The sequence below is a fragment of the Archocentrus centrarchus genome, chromosome 22, assembly GCF_007364275.1.
Source record: "Archocentrus centrarchus isolate MPI-CPG fArcCen1 chromosome 22, fArcCen1, whole genome shotgun sequence".
In the NCBI taxonomy this organism is placed as follows: Eukaryota; Metazoa; Chordata; class Actinopteri; order Cichliformes; family Cichlidae; genus Archocentrus; species Archocentrus centrarchus.
In genome coordinates, this window is record NC_044367.1 from 24,155,441 (window position 1) to 24,172,826 (window position 17,386).

At 39.1% G+C, this 17,386-nt stretch overlaps 1 protein-coding gene across 1 annotated transcript in view; it reads left to right on the forward strand.

Moving 5' to 3' along the window:
• The window catches only part of alk (ALK receptor tyrosine kinase), a 394,751-nt gene that overhangs the window by 137,264 nt on the left and 240,101 nt on the right, over window positions 1–17,386 (forward strand). The gene's annotated exons all lie outside the window — the stretch shown is intronic.

Below are 17,386 nucleotides of genomic sequence, written 5' to 3' on the forward strand. Positions count from 1 at the left end.
CTGTAAATGGTTGTTTCACCATAATAATGCTAGCATTACCTGTCTGAGGATTAATATTTTTAACGTTAGCTTCACTTGGACCACTGCAGGTCCTGTTAGCGTCTGGGGTGTAAGGTTCTTTTAAGTGAATTTCTCTTCAGTTAATGTAGATTAACATTTTAGCTACCAATCCATTTTTTTAAATGCCTTCAAGTTCACAACCAGCCTGTCTGTGTGTGTGTGTGTGTGTGTGTGTGTGTGCGCTACAAAGACTTTGTGAAGTAGAGAGAGCTTATAGACTTGCAGAGAGATGGAGAGAGAGCATGCCCTGTTTGTCTAGGTCAGATGTCAGTCCACCTCCTCAGCACTTCTGGCCAGTCATTCTACAACAGTGAAACATAAGGCTGGACTTTATTAGATCTCTGTAATTACATTTGGGAATTTCCCATATTATAAGTGCTAAATTTGTGGGAATGTATTAAATTGTGCACAGCACCTGCAATCCTGTCCTGCAAGTCCTGATTTAAATCTTGCACACATTATCTCTGTCTCGCAGCTCCTTAATTATAAGCTAACTAAATACAAAACTCATTAATTATAAAACTGATCACATAAGTTGAAGATCAAGTTTGGTTTTTAGTCCTGTCCACCCATCTGACATATCAGAAAAACTGTTTCCAAAAATTGCTTTCATACATGCAAATACACCAACATGCAAATTTGCAGAAAGGATCCATTAATATCAGACTGTGTTGACAATAAACGCACACATTCACCGACACAATCATGCCCGCTCTGTCACCCAAATCCCCCCAGCTGCTTTAGCAGAACCTCTTCTCCCCTGACACACATCAGACACACTCTCCTCTCAGATCAGCAAGCATGCAGCACAAACCAGACCAAATGACAGACCCAGACCGTGAGAATGTCACCATGTGAAATGAATGTTTGCATTAAAATTTGATACAGAGTGGAGGCATGCTGCAAGTTTAAACAGGTGCAGCAGCAAAGCAGTCACACTGTGAGAAGAATGAGAGATCTAAAGAGACTGCTCCAGTGGTCAACTACCTGTAAAATGATTGAAGTAACTCTAAAACTATCCATTTATCCATTAAAGACCATTTACATCATGCTCCACTGTACTACTTCCCTTTATCATACATAATGCTGCCAGTTATAGCATGACATAAACCATGAAGCAGGGCTTGCAGTTGCATAATGCAGATTAAACAAATTAACACAAAATATGAATAGAATATTTACTGCTTTCTTTCAGCAGTGAGAAAAGGCCATTGTGAGACTGTGAGCAGCTCTAATGACTATACAGATCATAAATGCATTACTCAAGCAAGCTGTAGTTTTAAAAGAAAATCTGCCTTTACCAACTGTATTGAATTATAACTAATCAGTCCATTTACTCTTTGGTAAATACGCCACCACTCAGAAGCTCTTAGACATGTCCTTGTTTTTTAAAGTAGACTACATTTATTTTAGATCTAGTAAGACTGATCAATGGGGATTCCGGTGATTACATATATTTCCAGATAATTTATAAATTTTGATTGAATATCTTTGCAGATGTCCAGAGGCTCATTTTTAGCAACCATCACTGTTACCAAATGTAAATTTGTCATGTTTAAAGGCTAGTCGATCATCAGAAAGAACCTTTTCCAAAACATGTAAGTGTGGCTTAAAAAAAAAAAAAAAAAAAAAAAAAACTGTGATGATTAAATAAGTAATGAAAAGGCTTGTTGAGTGTGTGAAGCATCAGCCTCTGTGAGTTTGATTAAAGACACAAATTGGCCACCAAAAAAGAACTTGATTTTTCTCATTCTAAGAAATGAAGATTATAACATGTAAGAAAAAATCACAGAAAGGAAGAGAAAAACAGTGTACATCACTCTATAAACAAAGCAGTACAAACTGATGAGCGAAACAAAGAAGGAGACGCTGGTGCTGAACAGCAAGAACTCAGGTGGTGTTATTAGTGAAACAGACACCTTAGAATCCCTCTACTGGCAGCTTCTTTATAATACCCACAAAACATTGGTCACAAAGTTACCAGTGAGGAGACAACAAAAAGGCATATTTTCCTCTGTATGTGCTTCATGAGTACGTATAATGGACCAGTAATCAGCTGCCTCTCCAGTAAGTTCCTCATCCCGTGTTTGGACGACCCCTGGACTGCAACTGGAGACAGCAGTCTCTGTTCTGCTGACTTGTTGAGCTCAGCATAGCGGTTGCTGGTCTCCACCCATTGCATCTTTTAGTTAGTATGCCTGTCAAGGATGTAGCTGATCTCCAGAACAAGACAAGTGCCATCATTGCCATCAAAACTGCAACTAAAGCAAACTGACCAGCCTGCCAGTAGAAAGACTGGAGCTAGCTGTTTCCTATATTAAACTTTCAAAATAAGAGAGATGCCATTGTCTAATACTAGATCAATCTCTGTATTGCCATGGAAAAAAATAATCACAAAATATACCTGCGCAGCCATAATAATGGCCCTTCCAGGTATAATGTATATGTAGCAAATGCTGCTGTGTTACTATAGTAGTCTATACGCCCTCTTAATCAATCCAGCATGCAAATACTGCAGCTGGGTTGGATGGTTTCTTAAAAACAGGTTAATGTGTTTTAAAGATGGGGAAACAAGAATCAGCACAAAGTAAATATCTTTTAAAGTGGTTAGAAGAGTGTGTAGGACATCCACTTAGACAAAGCTCCACTGAAGAAATGTCAAGGTGACAAACTGTTCAGAGACAGCAGAGATGATTTACTGGTTGTGGCTGTCCTGTAGTGGTGGGGAGTCACTCAAGAGTAAAGAGCAGGTAAGAGTCAGATTTTATGTAGAAAGTGAGAGACTGCTGGCGGTCAGAGGAAGCTGGATGGGCTGACTGCCACAGAAGTGGGATATTAAACATGTGTACATGTGAGTTTGGGAAAGAGGGCAAGCGAGCAAAAAAACTGGTTGAAACAAGTGGAAGGAGAGATGGCAGGTTAAGAGTGTGACCAGATTTATCGAGTCCTGTTTCAGTTTTTAAAAGCCTGCCCGCATTACATTAACTCCAGTGATTATGGGGGGGTAGCGGGGAGGTGCTGTGGTAAATCATGTCCACTTTCATACAGTGGCTGCTCTTTCTTGATGGATTGTGTTTGTTAGTGGAGCCTTGTGTAGAAAGCACATGAAATACCCAAGATATTGCAAAATTTCAAGGGGCAAAAGGAGATGGACTGTGTTTCTGTGGTAATTGTATGGCAGGGTTTGATTTGCAGCTTCACACTGCTGCAGTTCAGAGGCACTGCTAATTTCTGGCCAGATAGCTGAGGTTTTTTTTTTTTTTTAATGTCTTTTCATCACTATGCTTATTTTTTTTTCCCATTTGAAGCGTAACCTGAAGTATAGATACTGTTAGTGCTGCTTTCAAGCACATTACAATTGTTTTCTTTTTTTCAGTTTGTTTGTGTTTTTTATACATTCAGAGAAAATATGCAAAAATGTGTATTGAGTGTAAATATTCTCAATAATGGGATATTACAGGAGTAAAATGCACAAGTTGTTTTAAGGAGGGAGTGTGGCATATCTCATTTGTTTTGTGACAGCAGAAAGCTGCAGTACTTCTTGATTGAGTTACAGTTCCGTTTATATACAAAGCAAAATGTGCAAGGGGCATTAAACCTCCATCCATTCATCCATCCATCCATCCATCCATCCATCCATCCATTCTAGTCAAGTAGCATTAATTAAAATGTCAGTGTCTTGGTACATTAGTAGTGGCAAAGTCCTCTTGAGGAGTTCAGAGGACCCTCAGAAATACCCTGATGTCAACACAATGGCATGATTTGACACTCTGGAAGATAAGTTCATAGTTTCACAGCATGTATTTTCAGCTTCTTTCCCACTGGAACTTGCTGATAAAATGAAATTAGTCTGCCAGCTCATTTCAGTTCATAAACGGTTCCTCTGATCCTCCTGATGCCTGCTATCATGTTGGACACGTGTAGATGTTTGTTAAATTATGCGGAAGTCTGATGAAATCACCTAAAAGGATTTTCTGCTTTAGCCAATGAAAGCAGAGCAGATGTTGACTGGTTGATTTCACGTTCTCGAAATGGTAAATTACAAAACTAAAGAAATGACAGCATGCAACAGCAATGTCACTGATTTGGCAGGAATTCCATTGAAATCGGGTGTGGGGGAAAAAAAAGTTGCTCCTGATTCTCAAATACATCACGACAAGTCGACGTCTTAAATAATTTACCAAAATCATAACATGTGGTTGTTTATTTCAATTAGTCACTGGTTCAGAGTCACAGGCGAGCTAACAGAGTAGCACAGTGGCACCTGCCCATTATTGAGTCAGCGCTGCTGCCTGCCTGTCACACTGTCAATATTACAGTTACCCGCAGTAGAGAAACCTGAGAGATGCGGTTTTCTGCCCACGTCTCCTTGGTTCCCTGTTGTGACACTGTTTCTTAGTTACAAAAGGCAGGAGAGCTATTAAAATCTCAGTAGCCTAGTTTTCATAGTGTAGGAGACCATAAATAAAAGAAACACTGCAGAACAAAGATAATTAAAAATGTGTGAAATTAAATGTCATGTTTTAGGAACATAGTCCATAAAAGATGCACATGAATTACAGTTGTCATTTTTAATCAGTACAAGTGGTGTTTTCAGATGTCTGGTGGTTATTGTGAAAAAATATTATAATAGTAGTACAGCAAATGTTTATACACATTGATCCACTGAGTTAATTTTAATAACCTGAATTTATTAAGAGTGTCGTGAAAAAGAATTTCCTGGGTTTTTTTTTTGTTTGTTTTTCATATTTGTCACATTTCCATGTTTCACATTATCAAACAAATATTAATATTAGACAAAGATAACCTGAGTAAATACAAAATCCAGTTTTTAAATTATTATTTCATTTATTAAGTAGAAAATGTTATCCAAACCTAGCTGGCCCTGTGTAAAAAAAAGTAACTGCCCCCTAAACCTAATAAGTGGTCGTGCCACCCTTGGCAGCAAGAACTGCAATCAGGCTTTTGTAATAACTGCCAGTGAGTCTTTCTCTTCACTATGGGGGGATTTGGGGCCACGTTTCTTTGCAGAATTGTTGTGATTCAGCCACATTGGAGCGTTTTTGAGCACGAACGGCCTTTTTAAGGTCATAAAGCACATCAATCAGATTTAAGTCTGGACCTTGGCTAGGCCACTCCTTCATTTTGTTTTGTTTTTTTGAGTCATTCAAAGGTGGACTTGCTGGTGTGTCATTGCCCTGCTGCATAACCCAAGTGTGCTTGTGCTTCAGGGAACAAACTGATGGCTGGATGTTCTCCTTCAGGATTTGATGGTACAGAGCAGAATTCATGGTTGCAGCAATTACAGCAAGTCATCCCAAAGCAGCAATGCTATTCTTTTTATGAAATGCTGTTAGTTAAATGTCAGATGTAACAGGACTCAAACATTTGTCTCATCAGCCTGCAGAATATTTTCCCAAAAGTCTTGAGGATCATCAAGATGTTTTTTGGCAAATGTGAGACGGGCATTTGTGTTCTTCGTGGTCAGCAGTGGTTTTCTCATTTGAAGCTCTCCCATGGATGCCATTTTTGCCCAGTCTCTCTTTCTTAATGTTGAATCATGAACTCTGACCATAACTGAGACCTGCAATTCTTTAAATCAGTGTTTCCCAACCTTTTTAAGCCACGGCACATATTTCCCATGAGAAAAATCAAAAGGCACACCACCAAACCAAAATGTCACAAAAAGTATATTTATTGAAATATAATGCAAATCTAGTCTCAATTTATTCAGTTTACTTACTCGTGAAATCTGGGCCTGTTTAGTTGAACGCCAAGCTGATATTCTTGCAGGAATTGAAGAAAGACTCGCACGAAGATCTTCCTCAACAGCTCTGAGTCTCTCTCTTTTTTCATCTTTATAGCAGTCATGTTTGAAAAGCTCACCTCGCATAGATTGGTTGTGGAGAAAGAACTTTCATTGTGTTGTCTTAAGCTCACCTTTTTTGCTAGGGCCTACATCTGGGTCGTCTTCGTCTTGTCTCACTGGCAACATGACCGTGTACCTTTGTATTTCTTCTTCGTCTTTTTCTGTTTTACTGACAGTTGGCAACCCACTTAATTGGAGCAAGACGTTATACTGCCCTCTAGTCACTAGAGGGCACTACAACCAGAGTCGAGTTGTTCTGCTTGTTACTACACGCTGCTGGCTTAGAGTACCAATCAGGTGAAATTGGATAATCTTCCACGGCACATTCATGTACTGCGGAACAGTGGTTGGGAAACACTGTGTTAGATGTTGTACTGAGTCCTTTTGTGACCTCCTGGATGAATTGCTGATTCGCTCTTGGAGTAATTTTGGATAGCAGACGCTCCCGGGAAGGTTCTCCACTGTTACAAGTTTTCTCCATTTGTGGGTAATGGCTCTCACTGTGGTTCACTGGAGTCCCAAAGCCTCTGTAGCCCTTTTTAGACTGATACATCTCAATGACTCTTACAGCCTACTTCACCTTGTCAAACAGGTTCTTTTTAAGTGATTTCTTAATTCAACAGGTCTGGCAGTAAGCATGTCTGGATGTGGCTAGTGGACTCAGTTTTCCAAAAAAAATGTGTTTAATCACAGTTAATTCATGGACATTTAACAAGGAGGGGGCAGTTACTTTTTCACACGGGGCCAGGTAAATTTGGAGAGCTTTTTTCACTTAATAAATGAAACCATCATTTATAAAGACCTTTTAGTATTTACTCAGGTTATCTTTGTCGACTATTAAAATTTGTTTGATGATCTGAAACATTTAAGTGACAAAATAAATAAGAAGAAATGAGGAATCACATTTTCACAGCACTGCAGCTTTAAAAAATATGATGGGACATAGCTACTGTATTACCAAAAAATAACCAGAAAAGAAAAGAAAAATTAGAGTGTCTACTGGAGGGAAAGTAAAATGTTCCAAACTGGCATCTCTCCTTCAGTGTGCTCACTCACTCTGATGTAACGTGTGTTGCATTGGCTGCTGTCGCTGCAGGTGATTGATTAGTGAGCAGTGAGGGACAAGAAAGCAAGAAAGTTAGCAGCGACTTAATCCACTGCCTACTTTTCATGATTCATGAGTGACTGGTTCAAACTATTGCTGGACAAAGTGGCCTAAAAGCAGTTATTATTCTTTATAAAAGCTTGTTTTACTCTAATGCATCCCATCCCATCAGTGCGGTGATTGGAGTAGCCCCTCCAATGTGGACCACAGTTAAAACATTCTAGTTTATATTCAGTAGTGGTTTCTGTTGGGAATGAAAGAAATAATAATAATAATAATAAAAAAGTAGCATGCACAAATGAGGGAATCACAATCAAGTTAAATTTAACAAAACAGGTTTTATACAAACCAGGCAATTTGGAAAGATACTGTAGGCTTTTAACAGCTTTTAAATGAAAATCAATAATGGCATGATTCGGGCTCACATACCGTGGCCTAGTTCTATAGATCTTTCCTACTGTCTGTGCTCACATATGCTGTATTTTAAGCTAAACTTCCAGTAGAGCTGTTCAGATTTTAATGTTTCTGTTTTCACAAAATGAAACAAGCTGGAAATACTGACTGAAATAAAAGTACATGTTATCCAGCGGTCACTTTCAAACCATTTATGAACTGCTGCTCTGCGCTGTTAAATTCCTCATTTTCCAAGCACAATCCAGGATATATGCTTAGAGCAGTAAAGCGGGACTTTGTGCTTGCCTGATAGCACTGCTGACAGTCTTGTATTGAAAATAGCTAAGGGGGGTTGTTTACAAGATTGTTAGATATGCTGCTAATGACTGTTTTAAACAAACTTGCTATAAGGGGTCAGAGTACCGATTTTTGGGCTAAGAGCCATGTCCCCTGCTAAACTCACCCAGGACAGTTGTGTGGATGGGCAAGGAAATGTGATGCATGTATGTGAGCTTTTTTCTACCGTCTGTCAAAGGGAAAGAGCTCGAGAAACACTACAGCAAAAAGTGTCATGCTGGGAGCAAATATGTTGTGACAGTTTGTACTCATTGTACATGGAACATGCCACAAAAAACTGAGTTTACTGTGTATATGTATATATATATATATATATATATATATATATATATATATATATATATATATATATATATATATATATATATATATATATATATGTGTGTGTGTGTGTGTGTGTGTGTGTGTGTGTGTGTGTGTGTATATATATGTGTATATTTTTATATATATATATCCCATGCCTTATTTCAAATTTGTCATTTAGCCCTGCAAGGTTGGAGTACCCAAGCTGCTATAATCTTAGCACTTATATTTTGGAAAACGAAATGACTTGTTGGAAGAATCTGCAACTTGCCAAGAGCAATTTTCAAAAGCCAAAAATCACATATTCTATTGAGGTGGGGATTAGGGTACTTTAACACACCACAGGGCTGGTTAATCAGCACATTCTGGCATGCACTGTACTTTCTGGGGGCTGTAATTATTTTAGAGATTTGGTCAGTGTCTTCACAGGATTTTTTCCTGCACACATAAAATTTTGGTCCCCCCCCAAGAGGTCTTGGCCTTCCCTTACAAAAGAAAATTAATGGAATTCTAATATGAATAATCTTTTTTTTTTTTATTTACTGAAGGATAAAATAGGCTTTTATAGACAGTTGTAGGGCTGCATGATTGTGACCAAAATGATTATCACAATTACTTTGTGACCAATAATTGTGATCTAAATTTTTAGTTTTTCACCTACTGCACTGTCACGAAAATATAACATTGCATCCATGTCAGGCTACATTCCTCCTAATGTACGAATCTTGGCATCAAAATAAAATTGGTCCACCTAAATTCACTGCATCTGCAGAAGAAAAAAAAAAAACAAACTTTATGCAAAATTAAGTCAGCAGGGCACCGCTTTCATCTTTACATTGTTCTAGATTCCTGTTAATTAAAACGTCTTTGCAGACAAATGAGGTGTTTATTCACCTGACCCAAGGGCATCTCCTAGAAGCACAATATAAAGTCTTTCACTCCATTCATTGTACCTGTATGATGGATGTGAATTAAACTGGAACCAAAGTACTTGACAGCTGTGAGATCCTTCTCCATTTCCCCTGCGTGCTTTTGCATACAGTGCAGGTATTGGCACTTTAGAAAAACTACATGAGGGGATAACGCATCTTTTTCCCAGTATTCATACCATTTTCCTGAAGCCTTCATTACTCACCGTGTTTATTGCATGCAAATCTTTGGCCAAACAGAATGCAACTGTGTTGTTGTGAGCTGGATGGATATGCAGGCACGCTGTGCAGGCTCACTTTTATGGATATGACGTCTGAGCTGATGTTGGACGAGTCACATTAGCAACCACTACATTGTTTTTCTTGGCCTTCATGCATTAATTATACTGCAGTTTGGTGTATTTTCAGGCGGTTGAATAAGTTATTTGTGTTGCTTTGCAGCACAGACACAGCTCTATAGCACTCTGCATATGAGTTGTTCTTGCTTAATATTGCTTGCCTTAAATTTGAAGTATTTCCAAACAATGGATGATGAGCTGCTACAAGGGATAAGCTCTTCACATCTCATGTGCCAGACATGTACGGTATATCTGTCTTTTAATGCAGTGTTACTGTCCAGACTACATGGAAGAAACCACAAGCTGGGTGAAGCAGGGAATAGCTGTGACTGGCACATGCAGGCAGGTGATCAGGTGTCAATTTAGGGAAGTTGTGATTTGCTTTTGCTTTGCATTTTGCTGGTGGAGCAAGCAGTTTTAATATTGCTTGATATTTATTTAATTGTGGAAGGCCAAAATCTGATCGGGATTAAAAGATAATCGTTACTTTAAGTAAGGTTAACACAGACTTGTTGCCTTAACTGCATATTTACGTGCATACCCTAAAGGCCCAGTTTAAGCTTAAGTGGCTAATGAGTTAAACACATGACAGTTGTTACTATCAGTAGCATTCTTTACTAGGATAAATGTTAAACACTGATGGGTGACTGTGACTTTTGTTTAATGTCACACTGTTTGCAGTGGCAGAGCCCTCGACAGAGAGGCAGAGAGCTTTGTCTCTATGCATGCTGATAAATGTAGAGGAGAATATGTAGAATATATTTCAGTTTCCCATTCTTGCCTATATTTTGTGTGTGTGTGTGTGTGTGTGTGTGTGTGTGTGTGTGTGTGTGTGTGTGTGTGTGTGTGTGTGTGTGTGTGTGTGTGTGTGTGTTTTGTACATAGTTTATCCCTACGTTTGGCTGTTGGGAGCTTTGCTGAAAACTCTTTGTAGTGAAGAATGAGAGGCACTATGGGCTAGCTCACATCCAACAGCAGAGCATTGTGCATTGTTCTCCTGTTCTCTTGTGGTACTTCAGTGTGCAAAAAGCATGAGCTAAAAGCAAACATTTTCACATCCTGTGTTAATTTTAACTTTATATTGTTTTTTTTTTATTTCCACAAGTGTCTCTGATCTTGTGCCCTATAAAGTGGTAATCAGCTCAGTCAGTGCAATCCATGGGAAACTACAGTAATTTCTGCTTTATGATAATCACATCTTGTTCAGAGTGGGCTTTGAAACCTGCTCTTTGATGAATGATTCATATGCACACGAAATACCAAACTAGCAATTTCATTATAATCACAGCTCAACATGTTAGTTGTCTCCGAGAGAAAAGCCACAAACTAATCAATGTGTCAGTCACTAAGAACAACACAGATCTTGCTTTCTTGGTGCTTTGATGATGTAACAAAATAGGAACCCTGACATCATGGTAAAACACTCAAAGGTGTTATAGAGGCTGGAGCTGGAAGGATCCGGGGGGGGTTACACCCTGGACATGGAAATGGACTGGCACCTAGTGCTGTTCTAGTCTTAATGACCACTCAAAGCAATTTAGACTACAAGCCACATTTCACCATGCATTCATGCATTCATGCAGTGCTTTATTTACTGCTCCCATCTATGATTGTTATCCACTAACCTAACATGCATGTCCTTGAACTGTGGGAAGAGGCGCAGGGGTAACATACAAACTCCGCACTGAAATATCCCAATCTTGCTGTGAAGCGACTGTGCTAACAAGTACACCATCATGCTGCCTATGGTGCCAGTTGTCCATCCCAGGGCTCACACAACCAGACACTCACATCCACACCTGAGGCCAATTTAGACTCACCACTTGACCTGACATGCATGTCTTTGGACTGTGGGAGGAAGTTGGAGTACTCTGAGGAAACAGCTGTCTGTTTGAGCTAAATAAAAGGCTATTTTGATTCCTTTTATTTTCACTTATTAACTTGTAAAAGAGGAGCTACTCAAAGCTCTTAATGTGGAATGTTTCCTTGTGAATTACTTAATGCGACAGTTGATGTTATCAGTGAACACTGAGCATGAATTTGACAGCTTAGACCGTTCAGTTTGTCTTTATCAGCTTTTTTGCATGAAATCTGTTTTATTTAATGCTGAAATGTGAATATCTTTATTTCCTAGCTTGTATAAGAAAGGCATAGCATTGTATGCTACAACTATGTTGACCAGGTCTTCGAGCCCCTCTGGGACCACTACAGGGTCAGAGGTGCAGATGCCCCCCTTTGTGCTGAAGGATGAAGGAAGCCAGTGCTTACAGGATCAGAAAAACCCACATTTGAAAACTTTTGGTGACTTCTGATCACTTCCCTGTCAGAAACATTGCTCTGGCTATCAAACTCTGGTTGAAATGATGCCTGTAGCTTCAGTATCTGTTGTGGCAGCAGAAACAGGCGTCAGCCTTAAGAATAAAATAAAATCAGATTTGAAAAGTTGTCTGTCAGCAGCCTCTGCAGCAAATTCCCCCAATGCTTTTAATTACGCTCGTGCGAGCTATCACGTTAAGTTCGTTTAGTTCACATTTGCCTGTTTAGGTACGACGGCTGCAGTGTTTTAGTTCCTCACATGTAAGTGCAGTTACAGTGAATTTTGAGAAGTGAACTTGTGGTGTTTCTGGTTCTCTTTTCTCTTCAAGCCCTCATAAATTCAAACTCTGTTCACATTTTGATCAAGTCGTTCATGATATTATAGCCCTATTAAATCTGTCTCATTACAAATTTGAATGGCAGATATAAATGATATTGAATTTTTATGAACAGTAGAGTAAAATGAAGGATAGCGTGTACTCTAGTGCTAACCGCTGCAGTGCTTACAAGCAGCCAAATTTAGAAGGCCAAACTATGATAATAAACTTAATGTCACAGGACAATATCACTAACATTCATTCTACTAGATGCTTCTGTTCTAAATTATTTTTAATGCACTGGGACATCTCTTCATATTGGCAAATTTCCTCACTACCTAATCTATACCAGCAAAGAAGAAAGGGCCTTATGGGATGTGTGAAAGAGAGAGTCTTCAGATGAGGTTGGGATGTCTCTAAGAGCTAGCTCACCGGGCAAATTTAAGTTTTTAGTTTTTGGCTGGATCCTTGTACTTCTTCAATACAAAATGTTACATGTACAGTAAAACGTGCATAAAGGAAAGAGGTCTACATAATTAAACTAGTTACATCATTAAATTACTCTTCTCATGGCTAAAAACTGTTTTCCAGCATAGCAAATGAGAGTGGAGAAGTTTTTCTGTAACTCCAGATACCACTCTGTGACAGAGCGAGTCATTTTCATGTATTATTTGTGAATGCTGGGCTGCCTGTTCAGAGGTGTTGCTGTATGTTTGACTAGTGTAGTAAAGCTTCAAAGAAAAAATAAAGGGGGCTCAATGTACAACAGCAAAATCATTTTCTTTAATGAGCATCAGGGAAGCCCAGTTGACATCTTCATTGTCACTGAGCAGCTCTTTATTCCCTGGGATAATAGTTTCACACTGAAGGTTTGTGATCCATTTCTTTGATAAAATCTTAGAGTTTATGTTGTGAGACAAAACAGTGCTTGATCTTACTCTGAATTTGGGGTACACGTCAAATGAACATATATTACCTAGGGGAGTTTCTTTGTCAGAAGGCATCCCTCTGATGGTACATCAGTGTTTTGGTGTTTGGCATCACAAGTATTTCATCACATGTTGTGAAAGTGTCTCAGCTCATTGCTAAGTTTACTGTGTGAGCAACTTATGTTCAGCATTCCAAGCAAACAGCTAATGAAGATGCCTTTTGATGTTGCTTTATTTCTGTTCAGCCGCAGTAGAGAAATATTAAACTTCTCAGTTTCAAACGCAGTTAGGCAAATCTTAATTATGAGATTTGCCTATCATTATGTCAGTCGTTTCTGCTCTGCAGGTAATAATTCGTGCTGCTGTTTGGCTCTTAAAAATTCAGTAATGGCTATCTAAGAGGGAGACGTGAGTTCGCTGAGATTGCCTCTTTCTGCAGAGGAGTGGTTGCGTTATTTGAGGTCTTAAGGGTTGGTTTCATGGGCAGCACTTTGAGTTAATAAGCTGGATCCTACAGTTGAACCAAAATCCTTGCTTGTTTACAAGACAGGGTTTATGCAAAAAACATATTAATGTACCAGCATCTCGTGACAAATGCAAAAAGCCTCTTAGAAACAACTCGTCACCCACTTTAAGCTTACAGCAGCCAGGGTGGGTGGCATTTTCACAAGAACACTTAACTGCCTCTCCTTTTTTTTCAGCCGTGTTTAACCTTGGTTGCCAGTTGTTAGAATGGGACTTGAGCCTTAGGAAAACATGTCACCTATTTCAATGTAGCTGAGACATTTGAGAATAATTGTCATCATACTCTCGTTTAAAGACTGTTTAATTAGGGATGTAGTATTTGCCTTGCCTCTGTTGGTAGAGGCCTGTGAATGACTGTGTATACACACACAGCATTTTGGGATCGAGGAGCAACGTGTGTGGAATTCTGTGAAGGTCTTAATGAAAGTCAGAGTGCTTAGTGGACATGAGGGCTCCTCTGATGGAAATCAATGTGGTCTTTTGTAGCAGGGAGAGCAGCCAATTCCAGGCCTCAGCTGCCTGATGTGGTGCTGGCAGACTTTGACGAACATTTAATGACGCGTCACTGGATTGGACAGGTAATCAATTTATTTAGGCAGTAATGTATGTATCCCTAGGTAAATCTTTAATTAATGGGCAAAAAGATGAGGACAATTGTGATGCAGAAGGCCAAAGAGTATGAAATTCCAACAAGGTGTAAGGGTGGCTTTCTCATTTCCCTTTCAATTAGCTGTAATGCTTCATACTCCCGTTGTGCTCTGTTACCTTTAGAAATGTCTTTGTTAAGCTTGTTCTTCTCTAGGCAAGGAGAGCGTCCATAACCAGGATTTTACCTACTATTGGAATGTATAAAGTCATTTAGGCAGCATATAAAATAATATTAAAATGCTAAGAGTTTTACACACTGACATGGAAGAAAATGAAGATGTGGTTTGATCACAAACACAAAGAGAAATTGGCAATGTGAGCATCCTGTGTATTAATAATGTGTTGAGGAATGTTTTAATTGGTATGTGGAAGGAATATCTCTGGATTTGGGTGTTTTCAGTGTAGCCGGGGTGGATAATAGCCTTCACTGTCCAGACTTTCCTTTGTTATAGTGGTGAGAGGCAGAGAGAGCCACTATTTTAATCTTTATTGATGTTCATGGATGTAGTAAAAGAGTTCGTGCAGAGGGTTTGTGTGTCAGAGGAGGATGCTGCAGATGGGGTGAGATGGAGTCAGATGATCTGCTGTGGTGACCCCTAAAGGGGGCAGCTGAAAGAAGAAGAAGGGGATTGAAGCAGTTCTTAATGTTCAAACATTAGGACAATTGTTATACTGAAATCTGGAATTATTAAGACGTGCTTTCTGTAATCATACTGGATTCTGGGAAGTTTCCAGTGTAAATCACTTAAAATCCACCACCACCACCACCACTAAACCCACAGACTATCTTAGCCCTCTAAGATACTTGTGTGACTGGCATATTAGAAAAGTCCATTTATCCTAAGTGCAAACATTTCACAGCACATTATGATTTTAGCGAAGGCCACACCAGTTTGAAGGTCTAGCTGAGCCACAGATCTACTATCTGTACACTCACCCTGCTCCACTTTTCATGGGTAATTGGCTGCATTTCTGGACCATTGCACTCCTGTGAAACAAAGGCCTCAAGCACCACATACATCATGTACAGGACTGTCCACTCAAAACAATTTGTTCCTCTCCTGTCTTGTGAACTGCTCTATATGTCTCTCTGCTGTGTTTTAGTCCCCCCGTCTTTGATGGATTCTGCAGGTATCTGAAAGTCTCCACTTTAATCTCATTAAAACAAAAGTTGCGGATCTGGATATTGGAGATATTAATAGTATAAGAAATAACAGGAATGTACACAACTAAGAGAGATGTATGTTTATGCATAGGCATGTCTCGCTGACAGGTTGAGTCAAGCCTCATTGATAAATCCACTAAGCATTTAAAGGATTTGAGAGTGTGGGTGGGACATAGTTAGATTGCTCACTGAGCTGAGATACTGTAGCGCTCTTCTCTGCTCTGACTGTGTGCACAGAAGTTTATGTATTTGTTACGCACCTACTTTTGTGGGTGACAGGGTTCCCAAAAATGCTTTTTTTTTCTTTTTTTTTTCTCCATGAATTTGGAATAACATTGTTACAGTTGGTATTTTCATTGGAATGGACTGAACAGAAATATCAAACTGAAAGTAAAATCAAACAAGAAGCTCTCAAGGAGCGCACACCTCCGCCATGGCAGCTCAGTCTCTGGGCTGTTTTTATTTTTAAGGGAATAATATTATATTTTATCCTGCATGCATTCATTTTGCTTCCTTTGTTCTTTTTAGACATAGTTTAGGAAGTTTTTGGTGCCGTAAAAGACATGTTGGATTAATGGGCTTTGTATGCTTTGAAAATTTTGAATCAATAAATACTTAAATTGACCTTGAAGACCTCGGTGGGTACAGTATAAGCCAAATTTCATATAATTTTTTAGCATGGCTCCAATCTACGCACCCACAAAATTTCATCAGTATTCATTCAAAACTTTTCAAGCTATTGTGTTTACAGACAGAATGACACATAAACGCTACCAAAATATAACCTCATTGGCAGAAGTAATAATAGAGCTCACACACAGATGTACAGTTGTGACCTTGTTGTGTCTAACTTATGAAACTATTGCAGCACTGCAATGAGCTGCAATTTGTTTGCTTAGTGTGATTCTGTTTGAAATTGAGAGTATGAAACAGTTCATTTACAATGAATACAAAATGCATTCTGACGCCTTCATTTTTGAACATATTTATTATGGATAAGGTTTTGTTTCAGAAGGCTTGAATTGTAATAGAACGTTATTGACCTTTGTCTGCAGAAAAAGATAATTTTAGCAATATATCTTTGAGTAAATGGAAATCACATCACATCTGTGTCCCTGTGCTAGCTTAACTAGTTAGCAATCTGGAAACAAAAATCAATTCACAGTCAATATGACCAAAGCTACAGTGAATTTGTTGAGAGCAGCAATGCCTTCAATTGCTAAGCTATAAAGCCACCCAAACTAAAAACACCACCTGACACCACCTGGCAAGACTTCAAGCTTGCAGGTAGGGCGAAAAGGGTGAAGACTACATCCATAGAGGAAAAAGAGGACATGTAACCTAACAACAGCATGAGAAGGAAAAAAAATGCAGGGGAGGTATCTTTGGTGGCTCGGTGGATGATAAAAAGAGAAAAGGCCACCCACAACTGAAAAAGTCAGCAGCTGCTGAATTGTTTGAGGTTGTGCTGGAAGCAGGGGCATGCAATCAAAGGACGTGGTAAGAAGGAGAAAAATAACACCCTTCTCATAAAGCGTAGAAAAAGCATTAGAGCAGCTGAGTTATCCTGTGAATGGACACAGGTGCCCTATGCAAAGTTGCACTCCTTTCTGAAAGAATATATTTTTAAAAAAATCTGTAGATGTACATGAAAAAAAAACCTCCCTTTTGAGTAAAAGGCAAACACACATGGAATTAACCAAAAAGTGTTAAAAGAACTGTGAGAGCAGTTCTCTGTTGTGATGAGAAAGATATTGAGATCTCTGATCAAAATTCTAGATGCTGTGATGTGCGAACAACAGGTTCTGGTAATCATCTCTAATCATGGTCCTTGCAATGAAGCATGGTGGTGGCAGCATAATCCTGTGGTAATGGTTCTCAGCAAGCAGGCACAGGTCGACCAGTCAGAATTGAGGGTAGATTGCAGTCAAATCAAGAAGAAAAAATCTGCTCCATCAACCTGAAACTGGGGTTGTGGTTTACCATTCAGCACCGCAGTGACCCAAAGCATACAGCTCAAATGCTGTGGGAGCAATTTGGGGACAAATCCCCGACGGTACTTGTGTGGACTTAAAATCGTGTGAAAAACAAACGAAAAAAACCCAAGACTTACGTAATGACCATATTGCACA